The sequence below is a fragment of the Bos indicus genome, chromosome 29 (assembly GCF_029378745.1).
Source record: "Bos indicus isolate NIAB-ARS_2022 breed Sahiwal x Tharparkar chromosome 29, NIAB-ARS_B.indTharparkar_mat_pri_1.0, whole genome shotgun sequence".
Classification (NCBI taxonomy): Eukaryota; Metazoa; Chordata; class Mammalia; order Artiodactyla; family Bovidae; genus Bos; species Bos indicus.
The window spans coordinates 11844533-11872179 of record NC_091788.1 but is presented as its reverse complement, the minus strand read 5'-3'; the positions used below and the strand labels follow the sequence as shown (position 1 = coordinate 11872179).

Below are 27647 nucleotides of genomic sequence, written 5' to 3'. Positions count from 1 at the left end.
GGTCGCCAAGAGTCGGACATGACTGAGCGACTCACACTACTGCTATTACTTAATACCTTCCCTAGTCTATGGTGAGCATCAAGCCAAAGCATCAAATTGAGTTATTCATTTTCTGTGCCTAAAGCACGTAGTACCCACGTATGGAAACAACTGAATACATTCTTGCATGAACTAAACTGAACTGCTGCTTCTGCCTAGAACGTTCCTTTTGTTGAATTCCTATCAAACACCACAATTTATCTCAAATGCTATCCAGAGTTTTTTCCAAGTGTTTCAGGCATACGTGATTGCCCTTTCTTCTGTGATTCCACACAATTTCGTTCATAATATGATTAAGACCACAAAGTTATTTGTATCTATGTCTCTCTTACTCTAGATTCTTAGCATCTGGAGGACAGGGGATATACAATATTTGCAATCTGATTCCTAGTGAGAGCAAATGCTCAGTAAATGTTTGCTGAGTTAAACTGCAGATACTCTATACAAAATAGATAACTCACAAAGACCTACTGAATAGCACAGGGAACTATATTCAATATCTTGCAATAACCTATAATGGAAGAGAATATAATAAATAACACATATTTATATATCTATGCATAATTGAATCACTTTGCTGTATACCTCAAACTAACACAATATTATAAATAACTATTTCAATAAACATTTAAAAAACAAATGGAAAACTACTCTAAATAATTTGTATGAATGGGCTAATAAATAAAGGTCATGAAAAGGGGTTGGAGGAGCCTGGTAGGCTACAGTCCATGGGGTCGCTACCAGTCAGACGCGACTGAGTGACTTCACTTTCACTTTTGACTTTCACGCAATGGAGAAGGAAATGGCAACCCACTCCAGTATTCTTGTCTGGAGAATCCCAGGGACAGCAGAGCCTGGTGGGCTGCTGTCTATGGGGTCGCATAGACTGAAGCGACTTACCAGCAGCAGCAAAGGGGTTAAAGGAGGTTATTTGGTTTTAATACAAGACAGCTAAAGTATGAATCACTTAATACATTTTATATTTACTTGAATATCTATAATGTGCTCAACATTGTATCAAATTCTGTGAATAAAAGAAAATAAAAGGCAGCGTTCTGTTTCTGATGGAGCTTACAGTGCAGGTGGGGGATGAGCCATATACAGAGGAACGGAGTGGGTGTGGCACAACTGTTCAAATTTATCTGTGGCTCTTCCTTCCCCAAGGTCTTCTCATCCATCACTTGCCAAGTTTTATTCATTCTGCCTATTGAGTATCTCTTGTTTTCATCCTCTTATTTCTATCCTTATTGCCTCTATCCCAGCTAATTTCCTCATTTCCTATTGCCCAGGATTTTGCAAAATCCCAGTGTCTGGGAATGATCATTTTATACACCATTTCTTTTGATTCATTGTATTTCAAAGGTATAATTTTCCCAATTTCTCTCAAAACAACAATTTAGATCTCCTTCTGTATTCTACTCCAAATCTTTGAAAACCACCAACTGTTAAACAAAACAATCTTTTCACTCTTTACTGAACCATGAAGATTTTTTTAGCTTAATTCCTACAGTTTTGTTTTCTGGCAGGGTACACTTATTGTTTCTTTTTACTACTTCTTGGCAGTACTCTAGATGCTTATTTGCTTTATTGCTACAACCAAAAACTTAAGTCCCTTAAAAGTAACTTTCCTTTGAAGAGGTAACTTGGGAATAACTACCTGTGGCTGATTTAACAAGCCTTCAGCCCATTCCTCTACCTTTGTCAGTCTTAACTAGGCCTAGAGGGATGAAGATGGGCATTTATTATAACCTATTAGACACCACTCTCTTAGAAGAGATTCAGAAACCAAGCTGCAGAGTCATTCCTGCTGTGTCTGGACTCAGCTTTACCACTTCCCAACTTGTGATCCTGAACAAGTTCTCTAAAGTACAGCTTCACCTGAAAAAAGGAATAATAACAGCCTTTGTGCTGGTTATAAATTAGCAGGACTCAAAGTGCCTTGAAGATCAAAAGCATTTTCATAATAACAAGATGTTATTTGCCTTTTTCATTGTGCTTATCTTTGCATTGATGGTGCCAAACAAGGGTGGGTAAAACTGTTGGTGCCTTAGCGCAAAACAAGGCAGGGGTACCAGAGTGTACCAGTAATCACTGGACTCTCTGCATACATTAACAATAAAAACAAAAAAGTCAGTCTTAAAAAAAAATCTTTGAAGCAGAGAAAATTATTAATTATATAAGATCATTACTTTCAAGTTCATAACATTATAATATTCTGTTTGATGAAATAAGAGGTATGCCCAAAGTACTTTTGCATATTATATACAGTTTTCTCAAGAAAAAAAAAACAACCCGCAATCATTTGAGTTGCAAATTAAACTAATCACATTTTCATTGTTTATCATTTTTACTTGGAAAAATGACTGACCTACAAACTTTGATTATTTAGTCTTCAGTATTTAGCAAAAACTTTCCAGAGAATTGATGAAGTGAGTTTGTTTTTTTCAGGGAAACAACTCAGAGTATTTGCTGTCAGTGGTAAAATTTGAGTTTTCAAGCATCTACTGCCATGAGCATGACAGCTTACGAAGACTTAAAGACTTTTCTCATGGGATGAGTCATAATCTTGACAGATTTTTCAGTATTGTATAATGAAACAAGTCAACATTTAGATGATCTGTATAATTTAGTGAACCAGTATTTTTTCTAACTAGTACATGATATTATAAACCATTTAACATTGAAGATAGATTAATTTTACTATAACCTAGTACAAAAAATTCATTGATATAGTTTCAGATTCTGCATTGCACCTGATCTTTAAAAAACTACCATTTGTCCAGTTTTTCTATAGTATTCAAGAAGAATGCCCACAATTAACTGAGAAGACTACGAAAATATTTCACCTTTCTCTATTCATATCTTTGAAATAACCACATTTTCCTCATTTACTTTGACTAAAGCAACATGTACTACAGACGAAAGGTGAAGATAAAGGAATTCAGATCTATTGTATTAAATCAGACTTCAGAGACTTGAAAATAAAATAATGCCAATCTTCTTGCTAATCTGTTTTTGCTTTGAAAAATATTGTTAGTTAAAATAAAAAGTTATAAATGTAATGAATTTATAATTGCTATTTATAAATTAATGAATACTTTTAAGTGCTCAGTTTTAATCTTTAATATGATATATATTGATAGACAAAACACATATAAACAAAATGAGTTCTCATTAATTTTGAATAAAAGAGGTCCGGAGATCAAAATGTTTAAGAAATGCAGTCATAAATAGTCTATGAGATAATTCTTATAAAGCAGTTACCATGGATACTGTAAGGGCTCAGTAATTGCCAATAACCCTATTATTCACCAACTGCTCAATAAGTGTTAGCTGGTATGATAACTTCTAAAACCAAACTTGATTCTCACCCATTTTTCCCAGTTTGAAGAGAACTTGAGGAGCTGAGGCAGCAGAGTGCTTGAGGAGGGGAGGGAAGAGATGGGTATATTATAATTTAATAATTATCAAATTAATAATGTTCACCTTAGGACATGGAGTATTAATAATATTAATATAATAAATAATATTATTCAGCACCTCAGGACATGTATACCACCTCAGGACCAGCTCCTGAAGTGAAGGATTTCCAACATGATGTGCTTTTCTGCAGTTGCACTGAGATTCTAAAAGCATGCACAGGCTACTCAACAGAGACCTGGAGTATAAGGTCCCCCATGTCTGGTGTGACTTCACTTTCTCACACCAACCAAATCATTAATCAAAGACTTCTTAAAGCTACCCTAAATCTATAGCAAATGTTTTTATTCCACTTGGCAAAACCATAAACCATTGGAAGTATTAAAGATTCCAAAACCCTTTTACATTTTTTTTTTAAAGCAATGCTATTTGCAAAGTCAAGGCTTCTTTACTAAAAGACATGAAATTTCAGAGCTATGTTGAGATCAGCATTCCTTTGGGTCAGAAGTCCAAACTCCCCTCAGCCCACACTATCATTGATATCCGAATGTGTTAACTGGTATTTAAAAATCCTCAGCTTTTTAGTGCTGCTAATAAAACCTAGACCCAGGAATCAGAAATACTGCCTGGGAGCAAATGGACGTACTGTTTCTTATAGGTATATATCGGGACAGGGGAAGTAGAAGTAGGGAAAGGCAGGTTGTGTGTAAGCAATTCCAGTCACACAAAGCAAAAGCTGCTTTTGCTTTCTTTGCAACCCTGAGGATATGTGTTAATATCTAAATCCTATAGCTTTTGTAGATGGCAAAAGAATTTTAAGCCATGAACACCTGTTACCATACAGGTGCTCTTTTGACTTCCTCGTGTGTTACTTTCCTTCGCCCTCACTAGGTTCTAGCCGTATGGAGGGCGAACCAAATCTGTACGGTTCTCCAACATTTCAAGTTCATTTCTGCTGTGGGGACTTTATGTTTGCTTTTGTATCTACTTCTAGGATTTTTTACATCCTTTTAATCTGATCAAGTGCTACCACCTCAAAGGAACCTGCCTCAGCACAAACTCCTCTCTCATCACTGCCTATCTTATCATGTCATTGATCACATATGAACTTATTTTATTGTCTAATTCTCTCACTAGAGTATAAGCTCCAGGAGGCAGGGACTCTTCTGTCATGTGCTATATTATTGGTTCCAGGAACAGAATCAGGTACATAAATAGGTGTTCAAGAAATATATGTTTAAGAAATGAGTAACCCAATCAACCAATGGAGACTCTGTGATTCAGTGGAAAGAGTACAAGTTTTGGAGCTGACAGACCTGGGTTTGATTCCTAGCTTTACTTATCAAGTATGTGATCTGGGTCTAGTTCCTTAACTTTTCATGATCTCAGTTTAATCATTTTATTTTATTGGGTTGGCCAAAAACTTCATTTGGATTTCCCCATCACATCATATGGAAAGACCTGAAAGAAATCTTTAGCCAACCCAATTTTTATTGATGTATTAGTTGATTTACAATATTATATTAGTTTCAAGTGCACAGCATAGTGAGTCAGTATTTTTTACAGATTATATTCCATTAAAAGTTATTATAAGATAATGGCTATAACTTCCTGTGCTGTACAATATATCCCTGTTGCTTATGCAAGTCTCATCATTTTCAAACAGTGATTATTAGACTGTTGGCAAAAAGTGATGTTTTCATGTATAAAACACCCAAAATTGTTTGATCTACAGAGGGTATTCGACAAAATTACAACCCCCACCCCCCGCCCCCCGACTCAGTCTGAACACTTGCTGTGTCCATGACAAGTAATGCGGACATCACATCATCAAGTCCCTGACATCACAGAACTTACTATCTTCTGGGGAAGAAGGATATAGACACATAAAATGGCATTAAATGACAGCAAATCTTAAAAATGAATGCCAGAGGGAGAAAGGAAACCACCATTGGTTCCCTACTGCCCAGAGAATAAAGTCCAAGTTTATTTAGCATAACATTCATGGTACTTCATGAACAGGCTCCCCCTTGTTTTTCAGCCCTCATTTTCCACTGGCATCTTCCACTTAGAGGCCACCTTAATCATCTCCTTTACTGTTCTCACTTGGCTCTCTATGTATACCGATCTGTTAAGCCTTGTAGCTTTGCTCACACACTTTCCCTTTCTTTATATTTGAAGTCTACCTGCCCGGGGCCTGAATTGTCACTTCCTCAACTGAAAGCAAATGCTTCCTCTTTTAAGGTCCCAGGGCAGGTGGTTATACCTCTCCTTAGACACTTCCCACATCCTACTTTGTATTTGGAGTGTATTATATTTGCTTTATCTCAGTCTAGTCCTTAAGAACATAAGGTTGGAAATTATTTCTGGTTTGTGTTTGTCATCCCCAAAGCCTTGTGCATATCCTAGATGTTTCCAAAATAGTTAGAGATAGTGAAGTGAATGAATGAATTTAAAATAAATGAAAAGGAACAAAGTGGGAGACTGGGTCTTCTACCTGGATTTTTCACCTTCAGTCTAGGTTCTTTCAACTAGACTATGTTTACTTTACTTTGAAGTGAAGATGCTCAGTCGTGTCCAACTCTTTGTGATCCCATGAATGTACCAGGAGGAGGAGGAGCCTACCAGGATCCTCTGTCCATGGGATTTTCAAGGCAAGAGTACTAGAGTGGGTTGCCATTGCCATCTCCAGGTGATCTTCCTGACCCAGGGATCAAATCCAGGTCTCCTGCATTGTAGGCAGACGCTTCACTGTCTGAACCACCAGGGAAGTCACAGTGCTGTATATAATGGATGACTTTAAAAAAAAAATCTTGTGCTAATTCCAAGGACAATGAAGGCTTCCTGGAGTACTGAACTGACAAGGATCCTGAGATGATATCCAGGCTACTGTGGGAAAGCCTGTATCACATAATTTAGCTCAGCATAACTACATATTGGGCTTTTCAGGTTGCTCTAGCGGTAAAGAATCCGCCTGCCAATGCAGGAGACACAATAGATGAGGATTCAATCCCTGGGTTGCGAAGATCCCCTGGAGTAGGAAATGGCAAACCACTCCAGTATTCTTGTCTGGAGAATTCCATGGACAGAGGAGCCTGGCGGGCTATAGTCCATGGGGCTGCAAAGAGTTGGACATGACTGAAGATCAATCACACATTACTTTTTATTGGCCAGCTTGTTTCATAATTCTTACTCTGAACACCTTATTTTGTTTATCAGAGGTTTTTGAGAATCAAGACCATGTTTAGTTAACTCCTCTTTTATGATCTTGTCCTACAAGGTGCTGAACACAATATCTCTTCTTAGCCTTTGGATACTGTTTAGCCTTTGCTCAACCCACAAAAGCCCTTCATGAACTGCCTTTATTTTCCTCTTGCTACAGGCCATCTCCCTCCTTTCTCCTCCTCTTGACCTCTACTTAGATTCTCTCAAGTACCATCATGCCATTTCCGTCTCTTTGCCATCTTCCCATCTCTGTTTTATCTAAACTCAGATCAAGCATCACCTGTCCTCTAATCTTATGTGACTCACTGCTGCTGCTGCTGCTGCTAAGTCGCTTCAGTCGTGTCTGACTCTGTGCGACCCCATAGACGGCAGCCCACCAGGCTTCCCTGTCCCTGGGATTCTCCAGGCAAGAACACTGGAGTGGGTTGCCATTTCCTTCTCCAATGCATGAAAGTGAAAAGTGAAAGTGAAGTCGATCAGTCATGTCTGACTCTAGCGACCCCATGGACTGCAGCCTACCAGGCTCCTCCGTCCATGGGACTCTCCAGGCAAAAGTACTGGAGTCGGGTGCCATTGCTAGATGGGCTTAAATAGGCTTTCTCTGTGCTCCCAGTATACTCTGATCTTGCTTCTGCTGCCAATAGCTGTCAGATTACACTATAAAAACTGAATTGTAGGGAAGGAATCACGTTAATTTTACTTTTGGGCACACTGTAAATATGGAACATGTGTTGAGTAAATGAATGAAAGAGATCTTTATTGATGTTAAACACTTGGTAGGTTTACCTTAGTTATTCACTAAAATCGTGTATTTAAACATGTTTCTTTCTATTTATTCTTGCTTCTACCAGTTAACAAAAAACTATGCACTTATCTTTTGAAGCAGGGGGAAAAAAAACATTCAAGCTTCCTGCTGTATCAAGAGGTACACTGGAATAATAGTTTCCCCTATAGAAGCCAGAAGGAATTAAGTCACCCCTATGGTTTCCCTTTAACTCTCTAATCACAGGCAGAATCCAATCAGACTTTGAAAGAAAATGAGGCTTGAAATCTACTTTATATTCCTCTTCGAGTCTTCTCTCATCTGTTGGGATGAAATTCTGCCTATATCATTTTTCTTTAAAGAGCACACATTTGACTAAGGATTTAAGAATACAATATAAAGCATTTAATTCTCAGTATCAACTTCAGAACATTTCTACATCTGAAGACAAAGTAAATAAAGTTAATTGGAGTACAATGGAGAGGTATATATTTCTTTTAGAAGGTACTTAACTAGAATATATATGAAAAACATCTCTTTGGTTCTTAGCCTTTTAAGAAGCAGAAGCAGAAATATAGGGTATTTACTTTCTTCTATTTTGCAACAGAAATAAAATTTTTTATGATTCAGGCAACAAAAAAGATATTTTCTATTTACTCCTTTGATGCCCTAAAACATCTTTCAGACACTGAAGTCCAAGGGTAAGCGGAGCTGACAAAATCCTGTTGGTCTGTCACTGTACTTTAGGCAGGTTAATAATTCTCCTTGAGGCGTAAGCATGAAGGACTTGCCACATTCTGCCACTTTCAATCTTTTGGGAATACACTTCAAATCACAACGCGTTTATAAAGTCCTCTAATCTCAGCCACATCACAATAAATGATGAACCAGCTTCCAGAATATTGGCTCTGACCTCAAGCAAATTATGCAATGATGCTTCCTTGAAAGTTTTTGTGCATGCAGCTCCCTCTCTCCCAGAAGATACATCCAACAGATGGCAACCGTGACAACCTCAGGAAAAAATGAAAGCTGGGTGGAAAGCAGCAGCTTCTTTGGAAGGTCAGGGCACAAATCTCTAGTAGCGAAGCACAGTACAGCATATTAGAGACAAAACCTTATTACCCAAATACAGCTATCTCACAGCACTTAACGTTGGGTGGGCAGGCTGTCTGCCTGAGGGTCCACCGCTCTCTCTCATTCTAGGATAAGACCAAAGATTTTAACTACATGGCAAAGCAGGGGCAGATCAGACTGTGCAGATAAGGGTTTTAGGATGCTAATGAAACGGAGGGAAGGTGCCAGGGCAGACTTTGAAACAATGACATAGCCCAAGGACACAGCATAAACCAATTAAACTCAAATGGGTCCAAGATGGCAGAAAAGTCAACCTCTGACCAGAACTTGATCCTCAATCAGCAAGCTAAATGACACACCCAGAGGTGCTGGGACAGTTCCAAGGCACCATCAAGACTAAAAGGTGGGCTGTGGCCCAGTTCCTGGAAATCTCCAGTCTTTCCCCAAAACAGTTAGAATAAGGCTCCCACTTAGGATATGAAATTACCCAGCCTATAAAAACTAACCACCTGATTTCCAGGGACCACACTCACCCTCTGCAATGGCCCACACTCTGTCTGTGGAGTGTATTTGTATCTGAATAAATACACTTCCTACCTATCACTTGGTCTCTTACTGATATTTTTTCTGCAATGAGACATCAAGAATCTGAGCTTCATTAGGTCGTGAAACAGGTACCATGGGTTTTGGCAGTGTTTGAGTCCTAGCCATGTGGGTTAGAGTCGAGGGCAGGGTTTCAGCTGGGTTCGAGTCCCAGCATGTGGGGTCAAGTCCCAATCTCAGGTAAATGGTTTCACTACCACCAAATTCAGAGAAGTAAATATAAATTCATATCAGATCAGATCAGATTAGATCAGTTGCTCAGTCGTGTCCGACTCTTTGCAACCCCATGAATCGCAGCACACCTCCCTGTCCATCACCAACTCCCGGAGTTCACCCAGACTCACGTCCATCGAGTCAGTGATGCCATCCAGCCATCTCATCCTCTGTCATCCCCTTCTCCTCCTGCCCCCAATCCCTCCCAGCATTAGAGTCTTTTCCAATGAGTCAAGTCTTCGCATGAGGTGGCCAAAATACTGGAGTTTCAGCTTTAGTATCATTCCTTCCAAATAAATCCCAGGGCTGATCTCCTTCAGAATGGGCTGGTTGGATCTCCTTGCAGTCCAAGGGACTCTCAAGAGTCTTCTCCAACACCACAGTTCAAAAGCATCAATTCTTCGGTGCTCAGCCTTCTTCACAGTCCAACTCTCACATCCATACATGACCACAGGAAAAACCATAGCCTTGACTAGATGAACCTTTGTTGGCAATGTCTCTGCTTTTGAATATGCTATCTAGGTTGGTCATAACTTTCCTTCCAAGGAGTAAGCATCTTTTAATTTCATGGTTGCAGTCACCATCTGTAGTGATTTTTGGAGCCCAGAAAAATAAAGTCTGACACTGTTTCCACAGTTTCCCCATCTATTTCCCATGAAGTGGTGGGACCGGATGCCATGATCTTCGTTTCCTGAATGTTGACCTTTAAGCCAACTTTTTTACTCTCCACTTTCACTTTCATCAAGAGGCTTTTGAGTTCCTCTTCACTTTCTGCCATAAGGGTGGTGTCATCTGCATATCTGAGGTTATTGATATTTCTCCTGGCAATCTTCATTCCAGCTTGTGTTTCTTCCAGTCCAGCGTTTCTCATGATGTACTCTACATATAAGTTAAATAAACAGGGTGACAATATACGGCTTTGATGAACTCCTTTTCCTATTTGGAACCAGTCTGTTGTTCCATATCCAGTTCTAACTGTTGCTTCCTGACCTGCATACAAATTTCTCAAGAGGCAGATCAGGTGGTCTGGTATTCCCACCTCTTTCAGAATTTTCCACAGTTGACTGTGATCCATACAGTCAAAGGCTTTGGCATAGTCAATAAAGCAGAAATAGATGTTTTTCTGGAACTCTCTTGCTTTTTCTATGATCCAGCGGATGTTGGCAATTTGATCTCTGGTTCCTCTGCCTTTTCTAAAACCAGCTTGAACCTCAGGAAGTTCATGGTTCACATATTGCTGAAGCCTGGCTTGGAGAATTTTGAGCATTACTTTACTAGCATGTGAGATGAGTGCAATTGTGCAGTAGTTTGAGCATTCTTTTCATATACATACATGTAAATTTCACATATATATAAATACATAAATATTCTCGTATATGCATGAATATATGTTATATATACTAAAAAACACATATACACACAAGCCACAATGGAGTACATGAATTCACATTTATACATAACCCATTGAAAGACCACCTTGAGACATCTTAGAAGCCTTCCCTTAGTACCAGTAGAATTTCTTGCACAGGTGGAAGAATTCCTATAACCAGTTCTCACGGCAGGCCTGAACAGCGAACAGTTCCCATTTGATAAGATAGAATGTGCAGGGCAGAATGTGGATGAAAAAGAGAGTGCCATTTGCAGGCAAGAACATCCATTCATTCTTCCACTTATTCAATCACTTATCATTTAGAAACACTAAACTTTTACTGTGTGGATCACAATAAACTGTGGAAAATTCTGAAAGAGATGGGAATACCAGACCACCTGACCTGCTTCTTGAGAAGCCTATTTGCAGGTCAGGAATCAATAGTTAGAGACGGACATGGAACAACAGATTGGCTCCAAATTGGAAAAGGAGTACGTCAAGGCTGTATATGGTCACCCTGCTTATTTAACTTATATGCAGAGTACATCATGAGAAACGCTGGACTGGAAGAAACACAAGCTGGAATCAAGATTGCCAGGAGAAATATCAATAACCTCAGATATGCAGATGATACCACCCTTATGGCAGAAAGTGAAGAGGAACTAAAGAGCCTCTTGATGAAAGTGAAAGAGGAGAGTGAAAAATTTGGCTTAAAACTCAACATTCAGAAAATGAAGATCATGGCACCTGGTCCCATCACTTCATAGGAAATAGATGTGGAAACAGTGTCAGACTTTATTTTTGGGGGCTCCAAAATCACTGCAGATGGTGACTGCAGCCATGAAATTAAAAGACGCTTACTCCTTGGAAGGAAAGTTATGACCAACCTAGATAGCATATTGAAAAGCAGAGACATTACTTTGCCAACAAAGGTTCGTCTAGTCAAGGCTATGGTTTTTCCAGTGGTCATGTATGGATGTGAGAGTTGGACTGTGAAGAAAGCTGAGCACCGAAGAATTGATGCTTTTGAACTGTGGTGTTGGAGAAGACTCTTGAGGGTCCCTTGAACTGCAAGGCGATCCAAGTAGTCCATCCTAAAGGAGATCAGTCCTGGGTGTTCTTTGGAAGGACCGATGCTGAAGCTGAAACTCCAGTACTTTGGCCACCTCACGTGAACAGTTGACTCATTGGAAAAGGCTCTGATGCTGGGAGGGATTGGGGGCAAGAGGAGAAGGGGATGACAGAGGATGAGATGGCTGGATGGCATCACCGACTTGATGGACATGAGTTTGGGTAAACTCCAGGGGTTGGTGATGGACAAGGAGGCCAGGCGTGTTGTGATTCATGGGGTCGCAAAGAGTTGGACATGACTGAGTGACTGAACTGAACTGAATCTTTTACTAAAAATCAGGATTCTTTAATTGATAGTCATATCTAATTAAATCAAGAAATATTAAAGAAGTTGTGCGGAAAAAATCTTAAAAAATGTGCCCCCTTTTATCCTAATTTCTACCTACCTTAAAAAAAGCACATTTATAAGGTTTAATAAAACAGAACAAACCTCTAAGCATTTCACTTCTTAACTTGCTCAGAAATAGTATACAAATCTTTCTGTATTTTGCTTAAAACATCTTATTAGGTTACCTATTAACAAGGCCTTACTTAGAATCTAAAGGACCATTTCTTAAAATGTGTAGGTGTGTTTATGAATAAATCCAAGTGCAATGAAAGAAAAGAGAATGAATCTGCTATCAAATGCCTCCTACTGACTGTACTGGAACATTTGCTTCCTTTTGTGAGTAGGCTAGAGGCAGCATAATTTTTACTAACTGCTTTCTTCTTGGCTGGAAGGAGAGGGGTAGGAAGAAAATTGGCTTGATGCCTGAACTCATTTCAATTCATCTAAAGACAAAAGCAAGAACTGTCCAGGCTTTGGGTAAGGTGGTTTCTTTTTTACCCCTTGAAAAATTAATTTTCAAATGTGTCTAATATCTATAGGCTTATTTAATCTTCTGTCTTCTAACTGAAAACTGTGAACCTTGTCCACTGTCCAGGAATCTAGCTATGATAACGATTTTCACATTGTAAGTACGCAACTTGAAAATGGATAAACAGCATCCCCAGATGAAATAGGGTGAGCAATTCAATCAACTCCAGGAAACTGCTAGTTTTGGATACTCCATTCATTTCTCTTAACCCAAAGGAAAAGATAGAAATTATTTGATTATGTGGCTGGGGATATACAGAGAATAATTTAACACCCCTTCTTTCAAAACTGATCCTCATAATGGCTTTGAGAAAGGTTTGTATAAGTATCTCTACATCAAAGATAAGGGAATAAAAAGACCCAGTTAAATTAAGTGGTGGTCTAGACAGACTCACGTGACAGGTCTTCAATAGAGATAGGTTAAGGATGCTGGATGAGAGACACTGAACCTTAAACCATTTGGGCTGCAAAGATAAAATATGTTTCTTTCATTAAAAATTAATCAAAGAATATAGACTGAGTGGCTTGCAGTAGCTCAGCAGTTTGTACTCAGCAAATTTTTATTATGCCTAGTCACCAAAAATCGAACTAAAACATCAGAAGGAAGCTAAGATAGTCATCTATGCAGATGCTGATGTAAAATTTGTGAGCTGTGTTTAAAAGCATAGTATATAATCTCATATTAGTATGTAGTGCCTAGCATTCCAAATAATAACACCTTCACATCTGGTCACTGTCTCATGGTGTAGGTGGTTGGCTGGGATATGTGTGTCTATAAATGCACAAGAAAACAATGAATTTCAAATTATCAACCTTCCTGTAGTTTCTTATGTCTTTCTTCTACTCTATACAAACTCTTGTTCATGAATTCACTCACTCATCCGTTTATTCACTCATTTATTTATGTATTGACCATCTACTCTGCCAGGCAAGGAGTGATGTTCTGGATGTACAGGGTGAACTAAACAGGCCCAGTCTTGACTTCATGGGTACTTCATTAACTGACGTTTTATGAATGAGCAGGATTCACAGCTATACTTGTGTGCAAATTACTTAATCACTCTGAATCTCAATTTCTTCCTCTGTAAAAGGGGATTAATAATATCTTCCAAAGAATCGATGCCTTTGAATTGTGGTGCTGGATAAGGTGGTTACATAGCATCATCAACTCAACGGACATGAATCTGAGCAAACTCCGGGAGACAGTGGAGGACAGAGGAGCCTGGTGTACTGCAGTCCATGGGGTCACAAAGAATCAGACACAACTGAGCAACTGAACAGCTACAACAGCAACAACAAACTGTACCTATTTTTATTAGGCATGTTAATATTAACAACAACATTATACAATAATATAATGAAGCTAGTATATGATTTCTGATAGTTTCTTGAGCACTTGCCTTGGGGACAAATAACCAGATCTAGGTAAAAAGTCAAACTAGTCCATGGGGTTGCAGAGTCGGCTGCAACTTCGGGACTGAACAACAACACATATCTTCTCTGTAGGGCTTTTGTGTTTCTGTGTCGTTCATATCTGCATATCTCTGATTACTTGGAATATGGTCAGCCCTATACATTCATGACAGACTCAAGGGATGTATCAAAGAGTGAATATATATTAATAGATCAGTTAAATAGTGGGTATACAATAAATGGTAGTTAATATTATAAATAATACTAAGTTTCTCCTCTCTGTTATCCACTGTCGTAGAAGATATCAGGAGTAAATGTGACAGTTTATATTTGTCTAGTCTCTTACTTTCTTCCCATTGCTTATTTTTAAAGACCACTTGTACAGATTTCCATATCATGTCCTTGAATAATGCTGTGAAAGTCGTCAGCACAGGGCTTTTTCACTCCATTTTCCCACTGAAGATGGAAACTCAAAAAGGTTGACTTATTCAAACTAAAACAGCCTATCAGGGGTAAAAATAATTGTTGAATCCAAATTTTCCTGCTGGGAGTTCAGTGCACACAGACCATCTGAAGAAAGAATACTGCCATGCCTCACAGAGCTGGAGTTTCAAAAATCAAGTGATAACCAGGGATGGCTCTCCTCATTGTAATTTTTTGTTCTTAATTCTGCCCCTGGAGTCTTATGACCTATGTACTCACAACTCTAAAGCCACTGCATATGGGACACTTACCTTTGAACTTTCAAGATAGTAGGGCAAGTAAGAAAAGGCGTCAAGGCTGTATTTTGGGAGACATTAACTCATTTTAAGCATGGTTAAGGGCTTAAAAACTATCTCGGAACATGGATAAGTTATTGCTCTTTTCATCAAAGCAGTTCCTGGATATGTTGCTTAAAATGGGGCAGCATTAACCGTAAGTTTACTTAAGAACAGTTGGACCATAAAGAAGGGTGAGCGCCAAAGACTTGATGCTTTTGAATTATGGTGCTGCAGAAGATTCTTGAGAGTCTCTTGGACTGCAGTGGCAGTGAGATCAAACCAGTCAATCCCAAAGGAAATCAACCCTGAATATTCATTGGAAAGACTGGTGCTAAAGCTGAAGCTTCAATACTTTGGCCACCTGATGCGAAGAGCCGACTCACTGGAAAAGAATGTGATCCTGGGAAAGAATGAGGGCAGGAGGAGAAGAGGGCAACAGAGGATGAGATAGTGGGATAGCATCACTGACTCAATGAACATGAGTCTGAGCAAACTCTGGGAGACAGTGAAGGACACGGAAGCCTGGCATGGTGCAGTCCATGGGGTCGCAAAGAGTTCAGACACAACTGAGTTCCTGAACTGAACTGCACTCCACACAGCACACCAGGCTTCCCTGTCCATCACCAACTCCCAGAGCATGCTCAAACTCATGTCCATCAAGTTGATGACGCCATCCAACCATCTCATCCTCTGTCATCCCCTTCTCCCTCCTGCCTTCAATCTTTCCCAGCATCAGGGTCTTTTCCAATGAGTCCATTCTTCATGGGGTTGCAAAAAGTCAGACAGGACCCAGGGACTGAACAACAACTGTCAAGAAAGACAAGAGAGATTATCTCAAGATAGGGGAGTGATCAACAGGATTAAACACTGCTGAGAGTTCAGTAAGAGATAAAAAAAAGTGCCTCTGGCAGGCATACTATTTTTAAAAATATTAAACTGACTATAGTAAAATTTTTATTTTGTTCAAGAATAGTTGATTTATTATATTATGTTAATTTCTGCTGACCAGCACACTGATTCAGTTACATATATGTGTGTGTGAGTATGTGTGTATACACACACTCTTTTTCGTATTCTTTTCCATTATGGCTTATCACAGGATATTGAATACCTGGTTCCCTGTATTATACATAAACGGATACACTTGAAATTTTTCTTAAAGAATGCTGACCTGAGGCTTCTTGTCAATTGAAACAATAGTTCAGGGGAGGGTGATATCTTGAACAAGTCCTTCAAGGAAGGAAGAACTTAGGATTCCACAGAAAGGAAGATTCTACCAAACAGGAGGAGCAAAGAAAAGGGAGTCCTCCAAAAGGGAGAAGGAAAGGGCAAAGGATCAAAAAGGCATCACCCCGGTCCTTCCTCTAGGTCAAAGGCCCAGATGCTGGAGGTAGGAATGAGTGGAAATAAATGTGGAGATCTGGGGGCAAACTCCTAGAACAGCAAGGACTGGGTCCCACTAGGCTTTTGGTACTCTGAGGAAAAGTGCTCCCCGGAGTCTCTAGTTCAGTAAAGGCGGACGCGGTTGTACAGAGGCAGAGGGAAAGTAAAGCTGAGACAGGATTTATACTATATATCCAACCTCCCACTCTCAGTTTTCCAGTTCTTCCTGGCTTTCACATGGTATGGAGGATAACCAGAAATTCCCATGTGCTTCTGGTGGAATTTCAAAGGAAAGCAGCTGAGAACCAGAGGACTCCCTATACGATGGTCATGCTAAAGAATAAGGTGACCCGTAAGCAGGCATTTCTAGATAACTAACCTATTTCAAAGTCATTGAGAAAATACGATTGCAATGCTAAGCATCCCTAGAGCCAGCAAGATCTAAGATGGGGGCAAGTATACCAAAGGAGTAACCGGGCTCTGACATCTAACGTACAGACCACAAATTCTCCAGTTGCAGGTTGTGAGCAGACGCTATTAAGACATCCAGTGGCCAGGAAAGATGGAAATAGCTACATCATTCAACAAGGACTCAAAGGATAGCCTAAGGAATTTCATGCAAATCAGCTACAAGTTCCTATCATCATGAAAACAGGTAAGGTTTCTTTTTATACCAAGCATACCTATAAACTTTGTATAGGTAGTTTACATATGCTATAACTTGGTATAACTTCCCTACTGGCTCAGTTGGTAAAGAATCTGCCTGTAATGCAGGAGACCTGGGTTCGATCCCTGGGTAGGGATCCACTCCACTACTCTTGCCTGGAGAATTCCATGGACAGAGTAGCCTGGAAGGCTTCAGTCCATGGGATTGCAAAGAGTTGGACATGACTAAGTGACTAAACTTCACTTTTTTTCATACCTATAAAAGGGGCTTCCCTGGTGGCTCAATGGTAAAGAATCTGCCTGCTAATGCAGAAGATTCAAGTTTGATCCTTGGGTCAAGAATATCTCCTGGAGAAGGAAATGGCAACTCACTTCAGTATTCTGGTCTGGGAAATCCCATGGACAGAGGAACATGGTGGGCTACAGACCATGGGGTCACAAAAGAGTTGGATATGACTTAGCAACTAAACAACAACAAATACCTATAAAAATTACTCAAAAGTAAAAAAAAAAAAAAAAAAAAAAAAGGAGACACCTTTAATGGAAAGATGAATATTTTCTTCTTTTTTAAATAAAAAGGATGGCATCACCGACTGAAATAAAGAATATGATGCTTTAACTTTTCCATCTCTGAGTATCTGCAAATCCATTTGATGAACTGATGCGGAAGTCACTAGAAACATTAATAAGAGTTACAGTGAAACTCATTGGGCACGGAAACTACAGTAAAGAGGTTTGAGGAATAAGATGAGGAAATGGAAGAGGAACAGAAACGCAGCTCAAAGGGTTGGTAGAGTTAGGATGGTTACCTGGAGTATGAGGAAAGGATTTGGTTTATGTTGGCAAATAATTGAATACATTTAAATGTTAATGAGAGAGAACCAAAAGAGAGGGATTGAAAATTCAAGAAAAAGAAGAAAATTAATGGAGAATGCAGAAAAGAAATACAGTAGAAAAAAATACAGGGGCATGTCGAACCTGAAGGAGAGGATGACCTTTTTAAACATACTACCAAAGAAAGAAAACTCTACAAGAAATACTAACTTGACCAGTTGCATGCATCAGAAATCATGTGACGGGAGGAGCCAAGATGGCGGAGGAGTAGGACAGGGAGAACACTTTCTCCCCCACAAATTCATCAAAAGAGCATTTAAACGTCGAGTAAATTCCACAAAACAACTTCTGAATGCCGGCAGAGGACATCAGGCACCCAGAAAAGCAACCCAACTCTTCGAAAGGAGTGACCCTCATCGTAGAGAAACTTTTCATCTTTAATGTAAACGTTTTATCAATGGTGCTGTATAGAAGGAGAAGTTTTGAAACTACTGTAAAAATAAGACCGATAACCGGAAGCAGGAGACTTAAGTCCAAACCCTGACTCCAGGGAACTCCTGACTCCAAGGAACATTAATTGACAGGAGCTCATCAAATGCCTCCATACCGACACTGAAACCAAGCACCACACAAGGGCCAATAAGTCCCAGGGCAAGACATACCAAGCAAATTCTCCAGCAACAAAGGAACACAGCCCTGAGCTTCAAGATACAGGCTGCCCAAAGTCACCCCAAAACTATAGACATCTCATAACTCACTACTGGACATTTCATTGCACTCCAGAGAGAAGAAATACAGCTCCATCCACCAGAACACCGACACAAGCTTCCCTAACCAGGAAACCTTGACAAGCCACCTGTACAAACCCACACACAGTGAGGAAACGCCACAATAAAGAGAACTCCACAAACTGCCAGAATACATAAAGGACACCCCAAACTCAGCCATTTAAACAAGATGAAGAGACAGAGGAATACTCAGCAGATAAAGGAACAGGATAAATGCCCACCAAACCAAACAAAAGAGGAAGAGATAGGGAATCTACCTGATAAAGAATTCCGAATAATGATAGTGAAATTGATCCAAAATCTTGAAACTAAAATGGAATCACAGATAAATAGCCTGGAGACAAGGATTGAGAAGATGCTAGAAAGGTTTAACAAGGACCTAGAAGAAATAAAAAAGAGTCAATATATAATGAATAATGCAGTAAATGAAATTAAAAACACTCTGGAGGCAACAAATAGTAGAATAACAGAGGCAGAAGATAGGATTAGTGAATTAGAAGATAGAATGGTAGAAATAAATGAATCAGAGAGGATAAAAGAAAAACGAATTAAAAGAAATGAGGACAATCTCAGAGACCTCCAGGACAATATTAAACGCTACAACATTCGAATAATAGGGGTTCCAGAAGAAGAAGACAAAAAGAAAGACCATGAGAAAATACTTGAGGAGATAATAGTTGAAAACTTCCCTAAAATGGGGAAGGAAATAATCACCCAAGTCCAAGAATCCCAGAGAGTCCCAAACAGGATAAACCCAAGGAGAAACACCCCAAGACACATATTAATCAAATTAACAAAGATCAAACACAAAGAACAAATATTAAAAGCAGCAAGGGAAAAACAACAAATAACACACAAGGGAATTCCCATAAGGATAACAGCTGATCTTTCAATAGAAACTCTTCAAGCCAGGAGGGAATGGCAAGACATACTTAAAATGATGAAAGAAAATAACCTACAGCCCAGATTATTGTACCCAGCAAGGATCTCATTCAAGTATGAAGGAGAAATCAAAAGCTTTTCAGACAAGCAAAAGCTGAGAGAATTCTGCACCACCAAACCAGCTCTCCAACAAATACTAAAGGATATTCTCTAGACAAGAAACACAAAAACGGTGTATAAACTCAAACCCAAAACAATAAAGTAAATGGCAACGGGATCATACTTATCAGTAATTACCTTAAATGTAAATGGGTTGAATACCCCAACCAAAAGACAAAGACTGGCTGAATGGATACAAAAACAAGACCCCTACATATGTTGTCTACAGGAGACCCACCTCAAAACAGGGGACACATACAGACTGAAAGTGAAGGGCTGGAAAAAGATTTTCCATGCAAATAGGGACCAAAAGAAAGCAGGAGTAGCAATACTCATATCAGATAAAATAGACTTTAAAACAAAGGCTGTGAAAAGAGACAAAGAAGGTCACTACATAATGATCAAAGGATCAATCCAAGAAGAAGATATAACAATTATAAATATATATGCACCCAACACGGGAGCACCACAGTACGTAAGACAAATGCTAACAAGTATGAAAGGAGAAATTAACAATAACACAATAATAGTGGGAGACTTTAATACCCCACTCACACCTAGGGATAGATCAACTAAACAGAAAATTAACAAGGAAACACAAACTTTAAACGATACAATAGACCAGTTAGACCTAATTGATATCTATAGGACATTTCATCCCAAAACAATGAATTTCACCTTTTTCTCAAGCGCACATGGAACCTTCTCCAGGATAGATCACATCCTGGGCCATAAAGCTAGCCTTGGTAAATTCAAAAAAATAGAAATCATCCCAAGCATTTTTTCTGACCACAATGCAGTAAGATTAGATCTCAATTACAGGAGAAAAACTATTAAAAATTCCAACATATGGAGGCTGAACAACACGCTGCTGAATAACCAACAAATCACAGAAGAAATCAAAAAAGAAATCAAAATTTGCATAGAAACGAATGAAAATGAAAACACAACAACCCAAAACCTGTGGGACACGGTAAAAGCAGTCCTAAGGGGAAAGTTCATAGCAATACAGGCACACCTCAAGAAACAAGAAAAAAGTCAAATAAATAACCTAACTCTACACCTAAAGCAACTAGAAAAGGAAGAAATGAAGAACCCCAGGGTTAGTAGAAGGAAAGAAATCTTAAAAATTAGAGCAGAAATAAATGCAAAAGAAACAAAAGAGACCATAGCAAAAATCAACAAAACCAAAAGCTGGTTCTTTGAAAGGATAAATAAAATTGACAAACCATTAGCCAGACTCATCAAGAAACAAAGGGAGAAAAATCAAATCAACAAAATTAGAAACGAAAATGGAGAGATCACAACAGACAACACAGAAATACAAAGGATCATAAGAGACTACTATCAACAATTATATGCCAATAAAATGGACAACGTGGAAGAAATGGACAAATTCTTAGAAAAGTACAACTTTCCAAAACTAGACCAGGAAGAAATAGAAAATCTTAACAGACCCATCACAAGCATGGAAATTGAAACTGTAATCAAAAATCTTCCAGCAAACAAAAGCCCCGGTCCAGATGGCTTCACAGCTGAATTCTACCAAAAATTTAGAGAAGAGCTGACACCTATCCTGCTCAAACTCTTCCAAAAAATTGCAGAGGAAGGTAAACTTCCAAACTCATTCTATGAGGCCACCATCACCCTAATACCAAAACCTGACAAAGATGCCACAAAAAAAAGAAAACTACAGGCCAATATCACTGATGAACATAGATGCAAAAATCCTTAACAAAATTCTAGCAATCAGAATCCAACAACACATTAAAAAGATCATACACCATGATCAAGTGGGCTTTATCCCAGGGATGCAAGGATTCTTCAATATCCGCAAATCAATCAATGTAATACACCACATTAACAAATTGAAAAATAAAAACCATATGATTATCTCAATAGATGCAGAGAAAGCCTTTGACAAAATTCAACATCCATTTATGATAAAAACTCTCCAGAAAGCAGGAATAGAAGGAACATACCTCAACATAATAAAAGCTATATATGACAAACCCACAGCAAACATTATCCTCAATGGTGAAAAATTGAAAGCATTTCCTCTAAAGTCAGGAACAAGACAAGGGTGCCCACTTTCATCATTACTATTCAACATAGTTTTGGAAGTTTTGGCCACAGCAATCAGAGCAGAAAAAGAAATAAAAGGAATCCAAATTGGAAAAGAAGAAGTAAAACTCTCACTATTTGCAGATGACATGATCCTCTACATAGAAAACCCTAAAGATTCCACCAGAAAATTACTAGAAATAATCAATGACTATAGTAAAGTTGCAGGATATAAAATCAACACACAGAAATCCCTTGCATTCCTATACACTAATAATGAGAAAACAGAGAGAGAAATTAAGGAAACAATTCCATTCACCATTGCAACGGAAAGAATAAAATACTTAGGAATATATCTACCTAAAGAAACTAAAGACCTATATATAAAAAACTATAAAACACTGGTGAAAGAAATCAAAGAGGACACTAATAGATGGAGAAATATACCATGTTCATGGATTGGAAGAATCAACATAGTGAAAATGAGTATACTACCCAAAGCAATTTATAGATTCAACGCAATCCCTATCAAGCTACCAACAGTATTCTTCACAGAGCTGGAACAAATAATTTCACAATTTGTATGGAAAAACAAAAAACCTCGAATAGCCAAAGCGATCTTGAGAAAGAAGAATGGAACTGGAGGAATCAACCTACCTGACTTCAGGCTCTACTACAAAGCCACAGTTATCAAGACAGTATGGTACTGGCACAAAGACAGATATATAGATCAATGGAATAAAATAGAAAGCCCAGAGATAAATCCACGCACATATGGACACCTTATCTTTGACAAAGGAGGCAAGAATATACAATGGATTAAAGACAATCTCTTTAACAAGTGGTGCTGGGAAATCTGGTCAACCACGTGTAAAAGAATGAAACTAGACCACTTTCTAACACCATACACAAAAATAAACTCAAAATGGATTAAAGATCTAAATGTAAGACCAGAAACTATAAAACTCCTAGAGGAGAACATAGGCAAAACACTCTCTGACATACATCACAGCAGGATCCTCTATGACCCACCTCCCAGAATATTGGAAATAAAAGAAAAAATAAACAAATGGGACCTAATTAACCTTAAAAGCTTCTGCACATCAAAGGAAACTATTAGCAAGGTGAAAAGACAACCCTCAGAATGGGAGAAAATAATAGCAAATGAAGCAACTGACAAACAACTAATCTCAAAAATATACAAGCAACTCCTACAGCTCAACTCCAGAAAAATAAATGACCCAATCAAAAAATGGGCCAAAGAACTAAATAGAAATTTCTCCAAAGAAGACATACAGATGGCTAACAAACACATGAAAAGATGCTCAACATCACTCATTATCAGAGAAATGCAAATCAAAACCACTATGAGATACCATTTCACACCAGTCAGAATGGCTGCGATCCAAAAGTCTACAAATAATAAGTGCTGGAGAGGGTGTGGAGAAAAGGGAACCCTCTTACACTGTTGGTGGGAATGCAAACTAGTACAGCCACTATGGAGAACAGTGTGGAGATTCCTTAAAAAACTGGAAATAGAACTGCCTTATGATCCAGCAATCCCACTGCTGGGCATACACACTGAGGAAACCAGAAGGGAAAGAGACACGTGTACCCCAATGTTCATCGCAGCACTGTTTATAATAGCCAGGACATGGAAGCAACCTAGATGTCCATCAGCAGATGAATGGATAAGAAAGCTATGGTACATATACACAATGGAGTATTACTCAGCCATTAAAAAGAATACATTTGAATCAGTTCTAATGAGGTGGATGAAACTGGAGCCTATTATACAGAGTGAAGTAAGCCAGAAGGAAAAACAGAAATACAGTATACTAACGCATATATATGGAATTTAGAAAGATGGTAACAATAACCTGGTGTACGAGACAGCAAAAGAGACACTGATGTATAGAACAGTCTTATGGACTCTGTGGGAGAGGGAGAGGGTGGGAAGATTTGGGAGAGTGACATTGAAACATGTAGAATATCATGCAAGAAACGAGTTGCCAGTCCAGGTTCGATGCGCGATACTGGATGCTTGGGGCTGGAGCACTGGGACGACCCAGAGGGATGGTGTGGGGAGGGAGGAGGGAGGAGGGTTCAGGATGGGGAACACATGTATACCTGTGGCGGATTCATTTTGATATTTGGCAAAACTAATACAATTATGTAAAGTTTAAAAATAAAATAAAATTAAAAACAAACAAACAAACAAATAAAACAAACAACAACAAAAAAAAGAAATCATGTGACATAAAACTTAAAAGATAAAATATAGATGGTTTTAATATATAATAAAATTTAAAAACTCAATAAGATAATGTGCAAGCATGTAAATTAAAAAATGGACAAGGGGCACCCACTGAAAATTCAGAAAGGAGAAAAGTGCAAATCAGTAGGCTTATATACAACTTATGTCCAGGCTCACTTGTAATAAAAAGCAAATTGAATTAATAAGAAACAATCTTGCCTATCAAATTGGCAAAGATAAAAATTAGACTGTTTATTTCCTTTGCAATACATAAAACATTTTATAACTATTTTATAAATGGGGCTGTTCATTTATTTTTATCTCTTATTTGCCCACTAAACTGGACATTTTTAGAAAGCAATAAAATTCCCATCTAGATAACTTTTGCATATTTTTAATTCCTTGTGCAATGTTGGGCCCTTAGTAGGTCCTCAATAGACATATTAAATGAATAAATGCAAGCCTGAATGATTGAATGTTGGGGATGCCACAAGGCCTTTGCATATCATGCTGAAAGAGGATCAAGGGATCCTCTTTGCATATCATGCTGAAAAAGGATCAAGCCCACCAGGAGAGAAGCTTGAAAATATCTGTCAAAGGTCAATGTCATATTTTTCAAACTAGAAAATACATTTTTAGGAATTCATTCAAAATAAATAATATTTGCATAATTTAGGATAAGGATGTTCATCAAAAGTTATTTGTAATCTGATTACAATTTACAAATAGTTTAAATGTCCACTGATAAATATCCAATTAAATAAATTGTGGTACATAAGGTTAATCATAGACTAAGTAAACAACCATTAGAAATATGATTTTTAGAATTTTTATGGTATAGAAAAATGCTCAAATATAGTTTTAAATGAGAAAATTACATTTTAAAACAATATATATAATACAACCTCAGCTTTGTTAAAAAAAATAAAAACTTGAGATCCATAAAATGACAAAAAGCACACAGCATTTATTTTCTTTGAGCTTTTTTCTATCTTTCAAAATTTCAACATAGGAAATGAAAAATATTTTAAATATAGTTTAAGAATTTCTTCCAGGACTCTTTAGAACTTAGAAAAATCTAAATTTCTTCCCACCTTGTTTGAAGAGAGGAAATTGATGGCCTATTTTTATAAATCTCAAATCATTCCTAATTACTCTAATTTTAATCCCAATCTTTAAAAATATTTGCACACAAAGTTTTTTTTAATTTTTACAGTACTATGTGTATATTTTTTTTATCTATCCTTTAAAAAAAAATTCTGTTCTTAGAATCATCTTACTTAAGTCTAACAACCTATTTAAGCCCAACTTAGATTAGAACCTTCATCTAAAGGATTTAAGGCAGATATAAAAATTTAATGACCTCATATTAATTATAGAATTTAACTGCAGTCTTTAAATAGAATTGTGTATATTCTTATGACTCCCATGGCCTTTATTAGCTAATAGAGTAATTCTGTTTTTGCAGTAACTCATTTGTGCTATTTGCATTAGATTAAAGCCTCTTTACAAAGTTTCCCTGTTTAGAAGATAAACCACTTTTATTTCTGCTCCTTGTTCTTTTCTAGAACAAGTGCCCTAATGCATATGCACAGGTGTTTATGATGCATATTTCTAGCTCTTTCTAGCTCAGCATTGATAGTGCTGCTTTAAGTGGCAATAGCATTCTTAGGCCGGGCTAGGGTAGCTTTGTTTAGAATATGTCACTTTCCCACTAAAATATATGACAGGTTGCATTTGTCTATATCTCCTTTAATCCTGACATTGTTTCCTCCATACAACCCACAACTCTTCTCATTTTGTCTGATTCATGACAGCAGTGTGATTAACTCAAACCATCATCCTATTCTTGGCCTAGATCTACCTGAGGTGATAAGATGTGAGAGAAGCTCTGGAAGGCTACGGGACAAAGTAAAAAGTGCACATTGTGGATCGGACAATAATAGAGCACATGCCGGCCTGAGGTTTAATCACTGAAGGCACCGGAACAGTCATCTGAGCATCTCTCGGTATGTGGTGCAGAGAGAGGCAACAGTAAATATTTGTTTAGTTCATGGATGTTTAAAAGTAGGTAGACGGCAGTAAATGAGTCTTGGGGAATAGGAAATAACAGTATGTCATAGAAAAGGGTGGGGTGGAAATTCCTAAAGATTTTCATAATTTTCCCTGCATCTCAACAGGACTGCACCAGCTCCATGTTAGTATAATTCATTGTTGAAAATTTTACATGTGTGATTTTATTGCTTTTCACAATAACTCTGTGAAGCAGTGTGATTCTCCCTATTTTAGAGATGGCTATACTGAGGCAGTACTCTTGCCTGGAAAATCCCATGGACGGAGGAGCCTGGTAGGCTCCAGTCCACAGGGTCGTTGAGAGTCGGACACGACTGAGCGACTTCACTTTCACTTTTCACTTTCATGCATTGGAGGAGGAAATGGCAACCCACTCCAGTGTTGTTGCCTGGAGAATCCCGGGGACGGGGGAGCCTGGTGGGCTGCTGTCTATGGGGTCGCACAGAGTCAGACACGACTGAAGTGACTTAGCAGCAGCAGCAGCAGCAAACTGAGGCAGAGAGAGAATGAGTGAGTAGCTGCACTCACTCATTCTAGAATTCTAGGTTCTAGAATTTGAACCTAGACTGCCCGACTCTCAGGAGAATCTCAAATCACTACACTGATGGCTTGCAGAAGAACCCAAATTTTGAAGCAAGTTAAATTGAGGATTAAACTTACCAGGTACCCAGTTTGGATAGAGATTCCAATATTCCCCAGTGGTCATAAGGTTCCCACTAAGATTCAGTTCTGAACTACCAGCCTTTCCAATTCCGCCTGTGCTTAAAAGCTCCATGTGATGTTTTGGTCCTCTAGATAATTGTTTTATTTACTACTACTAGAAGATTCCCTAGAGGACAAAATGGCAACCCCACTCCAGTATTTCTTGTTTAGACAATCCCATGGACAGAGAAGCCCTGCAGGCTACAGTCCACAGGGTCGCACAGAGTCAGGCTTGACTGAGCACATGTGCAAATACAGTAGAACTGATGAGTCTTGATGATTTTACTCCTCATTTCAGGGCCTGGATTACCTTCTTTTATTGGCTCTACTTATCCTATGTATACAATAGAGCAAAATCCCATATCCACAGCAAAGCTTTTCTTATTTCCCTAACCCTTTGAAACAATTCCCTTTACTGAACACCTAGAATTTAGTATCTGCCACTTGTTATGAAATTAACATATATCATCTTGAATTATCTTGAAGAAAATATAAAATATATACATATATATGGTAAAATTTAGAGAGAGACTACAAATGGTACAGAGAATTGATATAAAATTTGATTTTACAGATCCGTCCTTTTGAGTTAGATCCTAGGCACCTGGAAATGAGGAGCTCAATTACCTTTGTCCCCTCTTTCCCAGTAACTCAGGACAGCAGCCCACACATAATGTCTTCCCTGTTGACACTGACGCTCATGTAATTACAAACAACAGTCATAAAAGCCACAAAAGAGAAGGCAAGACCCACAGGGCATTCATAGGTACCATGTACTAGTTAGCATTTTAAGCACATCATCTCATTTATTCCTCCCAACAGTCCTATGAGCTAGTACCTCACAGAGAACTAAGACACAGAAAGGTTAAGTAACTTGCTCAAGGTCATACACCTCAGAGTGCTGACTCTTCTCACTAATCTTGTTTTAGAAAACATAGCATTTTTTTTTAAATAAAAGTGCTAAAATGTTGA

The 27647-nt window shown here is 38.4% G+C and overlaps 1 protein-coding gene and 1 non-coding gene across 15 annotated transcripts in view; one reads left to right on the top strand and one right to left on the bottom strand.

Moving 5' to 3' along the window:
- The window catches only part of DLG2 (discs large MAGUK scaffold protein 2), a 2332068-nt gene that overhangs the window by 736107 nt on the left and 1568314 nt on the right, over window positions 1–27647 (bottom strand). The window lies entirely within an intron of this gene.
- TRNAY-GUA (transfer RNA tyrosine (anticodon GUA)) lies at window positions 16983–17054 on the top strand. Its single transcript has one exon. It is a non-coding gene; the product is annotated as a tRNA-Tyr (tRNA).